We start from the raw sequence: 11,274 nt of genomic DNA on the forward strand, positions 1-11,274 counted from the left end.
TTTGCAGGGCAGGGTCCTCCTTCCCCACCACTGTGCACTTCACAGGCACTCCAGAGCCATGAGAGCTGCCCCTCTTCCTTCACCAAATTCTTCCTTCTCTTTCCCCCCTCCCAGCTTTCCTCTTTCTCCTTCCTTCTTCAGCGAGTGGCACATGGCCCTGCAGTAGAGCCTTTAACCTGGCCACAAGGCACCCGAATGCCTCGACCCTGCTTTGCCTCACATCTCAGCCGCGCTCCAGAGACATTCCCAAATCACCTTGCCCACCCCTTGCCTCCTAGAGGTGCTGTCCTGGGTGTTGAGCATGTTTCCAGCCCCACAGTGAGCTGTGTGGCCTCGTGCACCCAGGTTTGGTGGCTGGGATCTGGCTCTGAACCTTGCTGTTCACTGGTGTGTTGTTCAGCACAGTCATAGGAAGGTTTTCCCAATACCCATGGTTGGTTTGGAAGCTAAAACTCCCATGTGGGAGTCGGGGCTGTGTCATTTGTGGGCTCTGACCCCCAAATCCATTGGGATGCCCTCTTCCTTGGAGCATGTTTACACACCAGTTTATATCGAGGCCCTTGATGCCAGTGAGAAGGCAGCACAAGTTTTTTGGTCATCAATCCAGCTTCCTCCTTGCAGATTATGTATACAAACAGGGGCTGGGATAAACCCAGACCTTTCCCAATTTTCTCCCAACCCCTATTGCTTCCCTGGGAAAAGCTGGTGGAGAGTGGATATAAAAAATCCCCCTAAAGCTCCAGTGGGCAGCTCCAGAGGAGAGAAAGTCTGAACCTCAAGCAAGACACTTGTGACGTGTCCTAAGCAGAACATCTGGCACCCCTGGAAGAGCCACCCAGCCAAGGGATGCAGCTGCTTTATTCCACACAGCTCCCAGCAAAACTGGGCTCGTGCTTCCAGAACATGGCTCAGCAAAAAGGAGGAATTCTTGAAACTAGGAGTTGGATCCTTCTGCTGTTTATTGCCTTTGAATCCTGAGTGTGCTCCCAGGCTGCTCTGCTGTGAGCTCTGCTCCGTCTCCAGGCGGGAGACCAGGAGCTTTTCCCCAAGGCTCAAGCCCCATTCGGCTGCTATACCCCCCCCCCCACCCCCCCAGCAGTCAGCAGAGCCACTCTGGATTTGCACTGACATTCCTGGGAGCAGGATCAGGCCTCCAGGTTTGAGGGTGGCTCTGGGAAATCTCCTTTCCTCAAAAGGGGCAGGTCTGGCTAAGGCAGGGTTTGGATTGTGATTTCTTGTTTTCTTTTCCCTTCTTTTACAAAACAAACTAACAAACAGAAACCAACCCCAGAGCAAAACGTGCACTGGTGAAAACTGCCTGATTTCAGCTGCAGTAAACACTGTGCTCTGTGTCTCCATAGGCCAGACCTGAGGAGACTAGCTTTGCCCATGCTGGACCATCCATGTAATCAGCTTCATCACTCCACTGACTACTTCTGGCGGGGAAAGAGGGGGTAAGAGGCAGGGAGACCTAATTTGGCCTTTGTGGGCTCCATCCTCAGCCTTTCCACTAATTGTTCCAATGGATTTGGGGACACAGGTTTAATGGGATCCATGTAGAAACACATCCAAACGAGAGCTGGTGCTAGTGGCTTCATGCACTGTGGGAGACAGTATCCAGAGGTACCCAGATCTGATCCACCCTCTGTACCACCCCACAGCTGGTCCTCAGAAGAATCAATATAGTTTGTTTTCCTTCCTGCTTTTCTTTTCTCTCTTCCATTCCCTAATTTCCCTCCAGTTTCTTCCGTAGCACTGGTTTGTTAATGTGGAATTGCTCATAGCTACTGTTTATCTTTGATGTTACTTGGCTGCTGCGAAAGGTGAGGTCTGAGAGGACAGAGCGAGGCAGCCGGTTTGTTATTGTAGGGTTGCTCATGGGCACTGAGCTGTGCTGTTTGGCTTTGCAGTTGGAAAGCTCATGAGATGCACAGGGCTAATGCACGCTGGGGTTGGCATGCTGGGGTCACTCACGAGGTAGTCCTGGCCATGGAAAATGTAAGAGAAGAAGTATCCCAGCAAAGGGCACAACCACCATGCTGCATAAAGGGAGGTCTGTGCAGCCTAAGAGGTAGGTGTTATATTATTGTGGTGACGACAACCAATTATCACCCCGTATGTAACACCCTGTGGATTCGGGACCTCCATAGCCAGGCTGTGGGGTGCTGGCTTTCCAAACACCTTTCCCTGCTCGCTCCCACCCAGTGCTGTTCTGTCCTGTGGCTGCTGCCAGCACATCACTGTCACTGTCCTGCTGGTCTTGGGGACGAAGACACAGCCCAAGGGAGATGGCTGTGCATCCTAGGGCAGGCCTGGCCCATGCAGGTTGTGCTTCCTCCTCCTCTTCCCAGCTTGAGGGCTCTGTGGGGCAGCCATGGCCACCTTTGACTTGGTCAACTGTTCAGTCAGGATGCTCAGGGTCTGGTTTGAACTCATGGGATGGCCCGTGCTGATGTTTAAGTGCCAGGCCTGGGGACCTGAAGCAGCTTCAGCTGGGCAGGGACGTTCTGGGAGTAACACCAAGAACTCAGGGAGCAGTTCTTCTCTCCTTCAGTCTTTGCTTGCCCAGTGCTGGGCACCGGCTCTGCTAAGGGGAACGGAGGTCACAGGGGCAGCATGTGGCATCCTGGCTTGTGGAGCCAGAACGGCTTGGGAGCAGGCAGCAGGATGGAAGCAGGCTGATTTGCTTGCCCTGAGGGTTAGGAATGGGTTAGGTACCCTGGGCATGCAAGGAGAGGGGGTCCCAAAAAGCCCAACTTGGAGCAATGTCTTGGGTTATAACATTTGTCAAGCACGCTGTACTCCTCATGTGGAGACTCCACCAGAAGTCACGGCGGGTGCTGGTCCCAAGGTGATCAATAGCTTGAAGTTCTGTCATCTCCTCTCAGGGCTCCTGTTAGTGGGAGAAAGATTAGGCTAAGACCTGGGAGCTGAGCAGCCCCACAGGGAAACTGCCTGGGATCATCCCTCTACACATCACTGCAGCTGGGATGGATGCAGGACACAGATAAAGGGCTGTAAGAGGGTTTTGCTCCTTTCTCCAAGCTGGCACTGCACAGCAGGCGATGAAACCCGACCACTCAGCATGCTTCAGTCTCTCAGGAATAAGAACACAGCCAAGGTCTCCAACATCACCTCCCTGTTCAGCCTGGCCAGTGGTCCTGCAGCGTGCTGGGGGATCACCTCTGCTGGTTTAAATCTGCTAAAGCTCCGTCAGCCCTGTGCTGGTGAACACACACTGTTCTCCACCCCAGAAGCGGCTGCATCTCAGCAGAGACATGGAGACACAGGATGTGTCGAACCCCATCCCGGTCTGTGTTGCACAACGTGCTCTTGTTAGTCCTGAAATCTTCCCGGCTGTTCAGAGAGGCAGCGGCAAGAGAAGAGTCCAGCAACAAACTCCCAGAGTAGGGAAACTTGAGCCGGTGGAGCCTGGCTGTGCTGGAGCTGACAGCCTGGATAGGCCCCTGACCCGGGGCTGGATCCAGCCATGCCTCAGCACTGTGGGAGTTCCCATCTGGATCTCAGCTCTGCAGCCAGGGCCCTCCCCTGCCCAAGGGATTAGCTGAGATGTGGTTCCCAGGGCGGGGGAAGGGGCTAATGAACAGAGACAGGATAACGAAGCAGGTAAGGGCTTCCTGTACTTCAGGGCTCAGGAGGAAATCCTGCAGCTGGTGAATCTGGATACGATTAGTGTCCATTTCTCCCTGTGTAATCAACCCATCTGTTCATCCTTGCGCATCAACAGCGCAGGCCCCGTTGCAGGCAGATGCCTCCCGGGCACTGCTTTATCCGTGTCTGCCATGGTCTCTCCAGGCAGGCTCAGAACAAGGCTCGCTCTGAGCCAGCGTCTGCTCCCTCTCCCCGTCGAGCTCAGGCCAGAGGGAGCCCCAGGAGACCAACAGACCGGCTGCAATTGCTGCAAACAGCAGGACCAAGCCCAGGAAAAGCCTCTTCTTTGGAGGGAGGGAGGGCGGGCGTCCGCTCCAAAGGGCTTTGAACAGAAGTTCAAAGTGATCTTTGTAACACACTGATAACCTCAGCTTTACAGACACTGCCTGTTCCTCTGGGCTCAACTTTACCTCAAGCAGGTAAAGGTGGATTGTATTTGGCTACCAGGCTTGTGAAGTCTTGTTCATCATGTGGGGTCGAGCACAGGCTGTACGGTCCCCATGTGGTCATGGAAGGGACTGGGCTTTCAGCCTTGGTCTGTAGGAACACTGGTTAAGTTGATAGGTGCTGGTGCAGGGTCCTCAGGGTTCATTCCACCTTCTTTTCCTTGGCAGCCTTGTCCAACTATGCAAAAAAGCACGTGGCAGCCTTGCTTTGGCTTGCAAATGCCAGGCCAATGTGGGGGCTTGGGCTGAAATGAAGTCAAAGAAGGAGCTGATGTGTGGATCGTGCTTTTCCATAATGCACTGGCTCAAGCTTGCATGGGTCTTCTGAAAGGTCAAGCTTGGTGACAAAGTCAGAGAGTTGTAATTTCCAGTCCTGGTGTCCTGTATACTCAAACTGCGTCAGCCTGCACTTGTATTAGCTCTTACTTGTGTCACATTTGGTCATTGGAATGTCTTGAGGGAGCCATTGTACTAAGTGCTGTCCACATATGGAAGATAAAGATGGTTCCTACCCAGAGCAGTTTATATGCTCAGCCCAGCTCTCTCCTGTGTGCAGTGTTAAGTGATCCAGGCACCTGAGCTTCTGCCATTTGCAGAATGCCAAAACATCATTACCAGCCAGAAACAATTTGAGGTATGCAGCACAGATTAAACATTTCATTTGCTTTCAAGGGCTACTTATTGCTTTAACTTCTAAATGCAACCTGTCTTCAGCCCCTATTATATTGCTCTGGACTGCTCTTTGGATCCTAAATCTTGTGATTTTTGTTTGGTTTGGAATGCACTGATTTGCCACTAAGGAATAAATGAAAAGCAAAAGAAAACAGCAGTACTTGTTTGCATAGGCCCTACATTGTTCTGTGTTCTGCTGCTGCTGAAACAGAAGTGATAAATCCTACTCCCTGGACAGAGAGAGGTTTTTGGGTGGTGGCTGTGTGCAAACAAGGCCAGGGAAGATAAACAAGCAGAAAAATCCTGGTTTTAGGAAATGGCAGTTGAGGATGGGTCAAAGCCAACACACCATTAATTAGCAATGACATATTGATACTGTTTCTCCAAGGCATTTCTGCATCAACAAAGAGAGAAGAGAGATGGATCTGTATGATGGTGTCTGTGGTCAAACTTGGCTGCAATTAGGAATCCGTACAGTTTCTGTGTTGGAAAAGGGGAGTTTTGTGAAGAGCTCTTCCTGTAGAAAATATGTCCACAGTTCCAGACGGGCTCAGCCAAAAGGGTGATGAAAATCTGCCTGTTGGTGTCATCGTCACAACTGCTGGAGGTGGGAACATTTGCTAATCTTATTTTAGGGGGCCTGCTTTCAGCAGCAGTTCATTTCTGAAAACGCAGCTCTGAAAACTCAGCCTCGAGGAGTCTAATACAACACACACCTCAGACTAGACCAGACAGATGCATTTTTCAGACTGTAGGTTCTTGTCTGCCTAGTTATTATTTTCAGCTTCTGTAGATTAGGCCTTTGCATTGTATAAATGTGACACAGAAGAAATAGCTGTGACAATGCCTTGAGTTCTCTTCTCCAGCTGGGGAGGAACCCAGCTAAACCCTCGGAGTTTCAGAGCTTGCAGAACTCATGTGGAAGTAGAATTTAGTTTCACATTTGGAAATCAAACTCCACCTCAGTTCCCTGAGCAATCAAAACTGTTACAATTTCTCTTTCACCCAGCCCATGGGGACAGTCTCACTCTTAAAGGGTATCTTTTGGCACCCTGATGAAGTGCAGGGTCTAAGTGGATTGCTGTATTCATGCCTGAGTAAGGCAAACAACCTCCATCAGCTCCAGTGGTTACATCTTTGTTGGAACCTTTCAGAACTAGGTTACAGCCTCCACTATGGGGTTTGACTTCACTGTTCAGTTGCTTCCATGGACATGTGTCCGTGGAAGCTGCCTGAAACGGCCTTTGGATGAGCTCAGGACTGGCCAAAGTCTAAAACAGTTTGGCTTGCAGGATTTGGTGCAGCTGCAGCTTCAAATCCAGTTTGGGATGGGTCCCAGTGATGTGGAAAGGGAAGCGCTTCTCACTTTAGCAGCCAGAGTATTCTCTACCACCATCCATCTTCTGGAAGAGAGAGGACGAGCTGCCTTGGGTGTGTGCAGTCCTCCAGAACAAGGTGCGATAAGGGTCACAAACAGACTGCTGGGCATTGACTAACAATGCTGTCAAAAGCCCTAGCTTGGATTTCTCTGTTTCGCTGGCCTGGAGCCCCAGAGCTGTGTTTGTGAGGAGAAAGCCAGTTGCATCTTCATCCTTGGTGGAGAAGCAGGCAGGAAAGGGCTTGGATGGACTCTGCCCATTTCTGCTTCAGATGTGTTGTGGCAACAGTATGAATAATGCATATAAGTTCAAGTCTTTTCTCTCTGGCTGAGGGCAAGGTGTCCTAGCTGATAAGAACTGGGAGCCAGAGCTTGTTAAAACCAGTATTAGACTTAGACCTTCATGAGATCTAGTGCCTAAAGCAATCCCTTTGTTTAAAGCACACTCGGTTAATTAGTATATTAACTAATTAACCTTCTCAGCATCCCATGTAGGGAGTATCTGTCTCCCAAAGGAGGAAACAGAGGCAAAGTGACTCACTAAGACTGGATGCAGGAGCTCAGCAATGCAGCTGTTAAGTCTGTTTTTTTAACTTCCCAAGTGGTTTTGTTGTTGCTGCTGCTGCCTTATGTACATAGTTCCCCTGAGACAGGAATAGAAGAGTCCAAAAGACTCCCAAGAGAGTGCTCAGTCACAGTGAGAATGGTACCACTGAACAAACCTGGAGAAGAATTCATCCAAGTACCCAGAAAAGGCAATTTGGTTCACCCACATGCTCGCACCAACTAAGGGAAAAAAGCTAAGACCATTTATCCTCCTTCACAAGGAAAGTTTTTCTCACCAGCAAATGAATAACCCCCCTTTGCTTCTTTCATTTTCATCCACTCTAAGTTTCATGAACCAGAAGCAAAATGGTCAGCGCGGGGAGGGCATGTGAGAGGTGACAGTGGGACTGTGTTTGCATGGGCTTACTGGGATGTGAACAGATAGGAAGAGTAAGACCTGAAGAGACTCCAGCAAACAGCCAGAGGGGAAGCTCTGATGTCCACCACCTCAAACACATGATGATGAGCAGCTGATTTCCACAGCTTTACAACGTGATAGGAAAAAAGAGAGCTAAAGCACAAGGATAGAGGTCTTTGGTTTGCAAGACCTGTGACAGCATCACAGACCCTTTTTCGTGAGTCCTGATCGCAAACAGGAATGGGAGTCTTGATCTCACCACCCAGCTCTGATCTGAAGTCAGACAGCATGCTTTGCTCTACCTACTATCGAATGACAATCCTTGGCAGCAAGTATATGTGTGTAGAAGAATGAGAACCAACTCCTGCAGTCAATGATTTGTCTCTGAAGAAGACAAATTTGTCTCTGGGGATTAAGCATGGACCCATGTACCTTACCAGTCCTTTGCTTCTGGCTTTCAGATGAGTTTTGCCCTTCACAACACTGAAGGCTTGAACAGCAAGTTGGGAGCATGCCTTGAATGAGACCTCTGGTGAGGCCACAGCAGCAGCCTCTGAAAGCAGAAAGCACCAAAAGCAAGCAGCCTGCCCTGTAGAAAGGACTCCTTTCATGACCACGTTTTAAGCTATCCCCAGTTAACTAAGCCCAGAATGGAGGCTACAAAAATATCCCCCTGCTCAGCAACTCCTCCCTTGTCCTTTGTAAAGCTCCAGCATTTTGATCATATTCACACCTCCCTCTCCCAACACAAACCATCTCAGCTCTCTCAGGAACCTTGTTCCTGTGCATTCATGATCTCCTTCCCCTTCTTTATGTGGTCAGGTACCTTCTCCTCCATGCTAATAAGCCTCCCAAGCACACACACCCTCTTGTTTATTCTTATTCCCATCTTTCACCCCATGCACACCCGCATTTGACTGAGATATACTGAATAAGCAGCTAGTGCTGAGGGGATCTCTGCAATTTTGGGTGGGCTGTTAATATCTTCAGCCCCATGTATGTCCCTAATCCTCTGTTGCTCCATCTCAGGACCCACCAGGAAGGAGCTGCCTAGCAGATCTAGTGACCCTGTTATTGGGAAAGGCAAAAAACCCTGTCTTATAAATGTATTTTGTCCTGCCTTGTTCATAACAAGTTTTCACTTAGGATAAGGATAAAAATAAAGTTCCTCAGTTTGTCAGGGTTTTTCTAGAAGAGAATATTCAGAGCAGAAATTGTTTCTCATTCCTAGTTTCAAACATGCTGCATGTGGCCATTTCTTGATCTATTGCTATAGGCATCTCTAGAGCCCTTTGGTCTTTATTCTGCAAAGCTGCCTTGCTGTTTTTCCTGGAAGAGTATTGCACAAGGAAATGCAATATTCTTTCAGTGCAAAGTTTTCAAGTGAGCCTTGCCTTCCCAAATCCTATTAAAATAAACCAGACTTGGAGTTTTCAAATACCTCCCAAATTCCCAAACTACAATGTTAGTATGAAGTGCACAAACCTACCTCCAAGATCATATGGCTGCCCACCAAGCCCCTATGAGAAGTTAGGATGGGCATTGACAGAGTTTGTTACAAGTGATGGTTGTTTTCAAGGACATTTGAACAAGTCTAATCAATCACAGCACATAACTAAGCAATAAATCCATAGCATTTCTCACCTGGAGATCTTAGGTTACTTTGCCAAAAGTTGGTGAGGAATAGTGGTTATTAAAAACAGCTTCAGATTTTAGGTTTCCTCACAGGGTAATTCAAGCTGTTGGCATTATGTTTCTGCTCTAAATTACTCTGCAGAGAAACTGTCCTCACATCTAACTAGATAAAGCTCAGCAGGTCCGGCCTCCAATGCTTAAATTTATCCCACATGAATATGCCACAAAGTGCCTTGTCCAATTAACAACCTTCCTCATAGGATTTTCCTACAAGATGTGTAACAGCTCCAAAACTATGTGGGGTTTTGGCATTTTCAGTTCCCTATATCCTTCGGGGATACGGCTTGAGGCTGGGAACTCTTACCCATCCTAAATCCTGGGACTAGTCCTGATTTTCATTGCTTGTCTCACCTACAGAAGCAGAAAGCCCGGGATGTGTTTGATTTGTGTGCTCCTAAGGGTCTTTCTGTGCTGGGTACTCTCACACAAGGTCACAAGGTGCTTGCCTTGCTCTGTAAAACTGGTTTTGGTCAGGACTTGAAGGGACTTAACCTGGAAGAGGAGGGTGGGATTCCTCTATGCAGCTTGTTGCTTCTTCAGTAAGGCTGCGAACTCGGAGCTCAGCCCTGTGCTTTAGGGAGAAGAGGGTGGAGTGATGCTTCCCTGGTCTCTCAAGCCATAGGCGTGTTGTTCAGGGTCAGTTGTGGTGTTGGTTTCTGGAAGGGCAGAAAGATATAAGTCGTGGAGCTCACGAGGCGCTTTGCAGACTGGAGAGAACTGCCTGCAGCGCGGCTCAGCCCCATCCTCCACTGCTCGCACAGCCTTCCACTGCCTGCACTGTGCCCTGGTGTGCTTGAGAGTGGAGAGGCACCACTGCAGGTCAGCCCAGACCCTGCACAGGCCTCGGCCATGCGGCTCTGTTTCTGTCACAGGCTTGTCCAGATGGGAGCAAGTGAGGAAACCTTGGATCACTCCTCCCTCCTCACCGCAGGTGCCGTTAGGGTCTGGGTTGTTGAGGCCATGCTGCTGCCAAGCCGCCGTCCCCAAGGCCTCCTCGCCTGCTCCGGGTTCCTCTCCCCCTCCCTGCGGGTGTTATTTACACCGTTTCCTGCCCAGGGAAGTTCAGGAGTTTGACGTTACCGGGTTGGTTTCCGCTCTCCTGCCTGGCTCCCATCGGGAGCTCTCACAGAGCCCCAGCCCTGCTGTGCCAACAGTGGCCGGGCAGGCGCCTGCCAGTGCCAGCGGGCAGCAGGGAGGTGCCAGCCAGGCCTGGGGAAGGAACCGTAACCCCATCGGGTCGGACAACTCGAGCTCAACCAGCTTGGGAGAGCTGGAAAACCCGACCTCATGTCCATCCCTCCGCATGGGTCCTGCCGCGGGGCCGGACGGCGGGAGGAAGAGAGGACGCGCCCGGGCATCGCTGCGGAGCTTTTGGGTTCCTGCCGAATCGACGCCCTCCCCTCTCCCTCCCTTCTCCCCCCCTCATCCTTCCCACGCGCTCCCGCCTGGCCTGCGCCTCCCCTCCCTTCCCTTCTCCCTCCCATCCCACAGCAAACAAAATGGCTGCTGCATGGCCATTTTGTTTTCCGTCTGGAAAGGGGGAAGCCAGGACGCTGGGACTTGGCTCTTTTTTGGAGCCCATCTCTCCCGTCTCTACGTGGCACCGGCTGTAGTGAGAGAGGGGGGAAAAAAAAAAAGAGAGACAGAAAAAAAAAGGACCTTTTGGAACGAGACCAAAGTCAGAGGCAGAGAGTGGGTAGTTTTGGCGTATGTTGAACACTGAAAATGCCTGGAATTGCCAAACTGAGCTTTTGTACTAGCAGCGTAAAGGCTACTCGGTGCATGCAGAGTCGCAGGGCTGCACGGTATAGCCGGACGGAAAGGTTTGTTCGCTATATTCAATAAAACAGCCCTCCTTTCTTCTGTGTTTATAAAGTACCAGAGAGCACTGTTGTCTAATTTGTTTTTGGACGGGCGGATGGTTTTACACATCGGCTTGGTATGATTAGAGCTGGTCATTGCCGGACGGTAGCGTTTTAACCTGTTGTGTGTCCTCTTGCTGTTGGTGACTCTGATATCTGACCTCTCCACCGATCTGGATTTAACTGATGTGATCCGGAGGATTTATTTATTTTTTTTTTGTAGGGATTTTTCTTTTGTTTATTGCCTTCTTGCCTCGAAAGTTTTCATCTCAGGAATACAAAATCTTAATTTAAATGTTAAAAGAAAGAGCTGTTCTTGGCTTTTTTTTTTAAGCCCTTGCTTTTCTTACGGGGATGGAGCTGTACTGTGATCACAAGCTGTTTACTGCACCAGCGTGTGTATCCTGCACACGTTACGGTGTGATACACGACAGAGACGCCATCAACAGTAACATGCCTTGAAAAGTTTAAGGGAACTTGGTGGTGTTACCATACAATTTTGTGCAGAAGCGTGGCAAAAATACCACAATATGTGCCAAATAAAAGTGATTATTATTTTTTTTTTTTTTTAAAGTGAATCTGCGT

Source organism: Strigops habroptila, chromosome 18 (assembly GCF_004027225.2).
Source record: "Strigops habroptila isolate Jane chromosome 18, bStrHab1.2.pri, whole genome shotgun sequence".
Lineage (NCBI taxonomy): Eukaryota > Metazoa > Chordata > Aves > Psittaciformes > Psittacidae > Strigops > Strigops habroptila.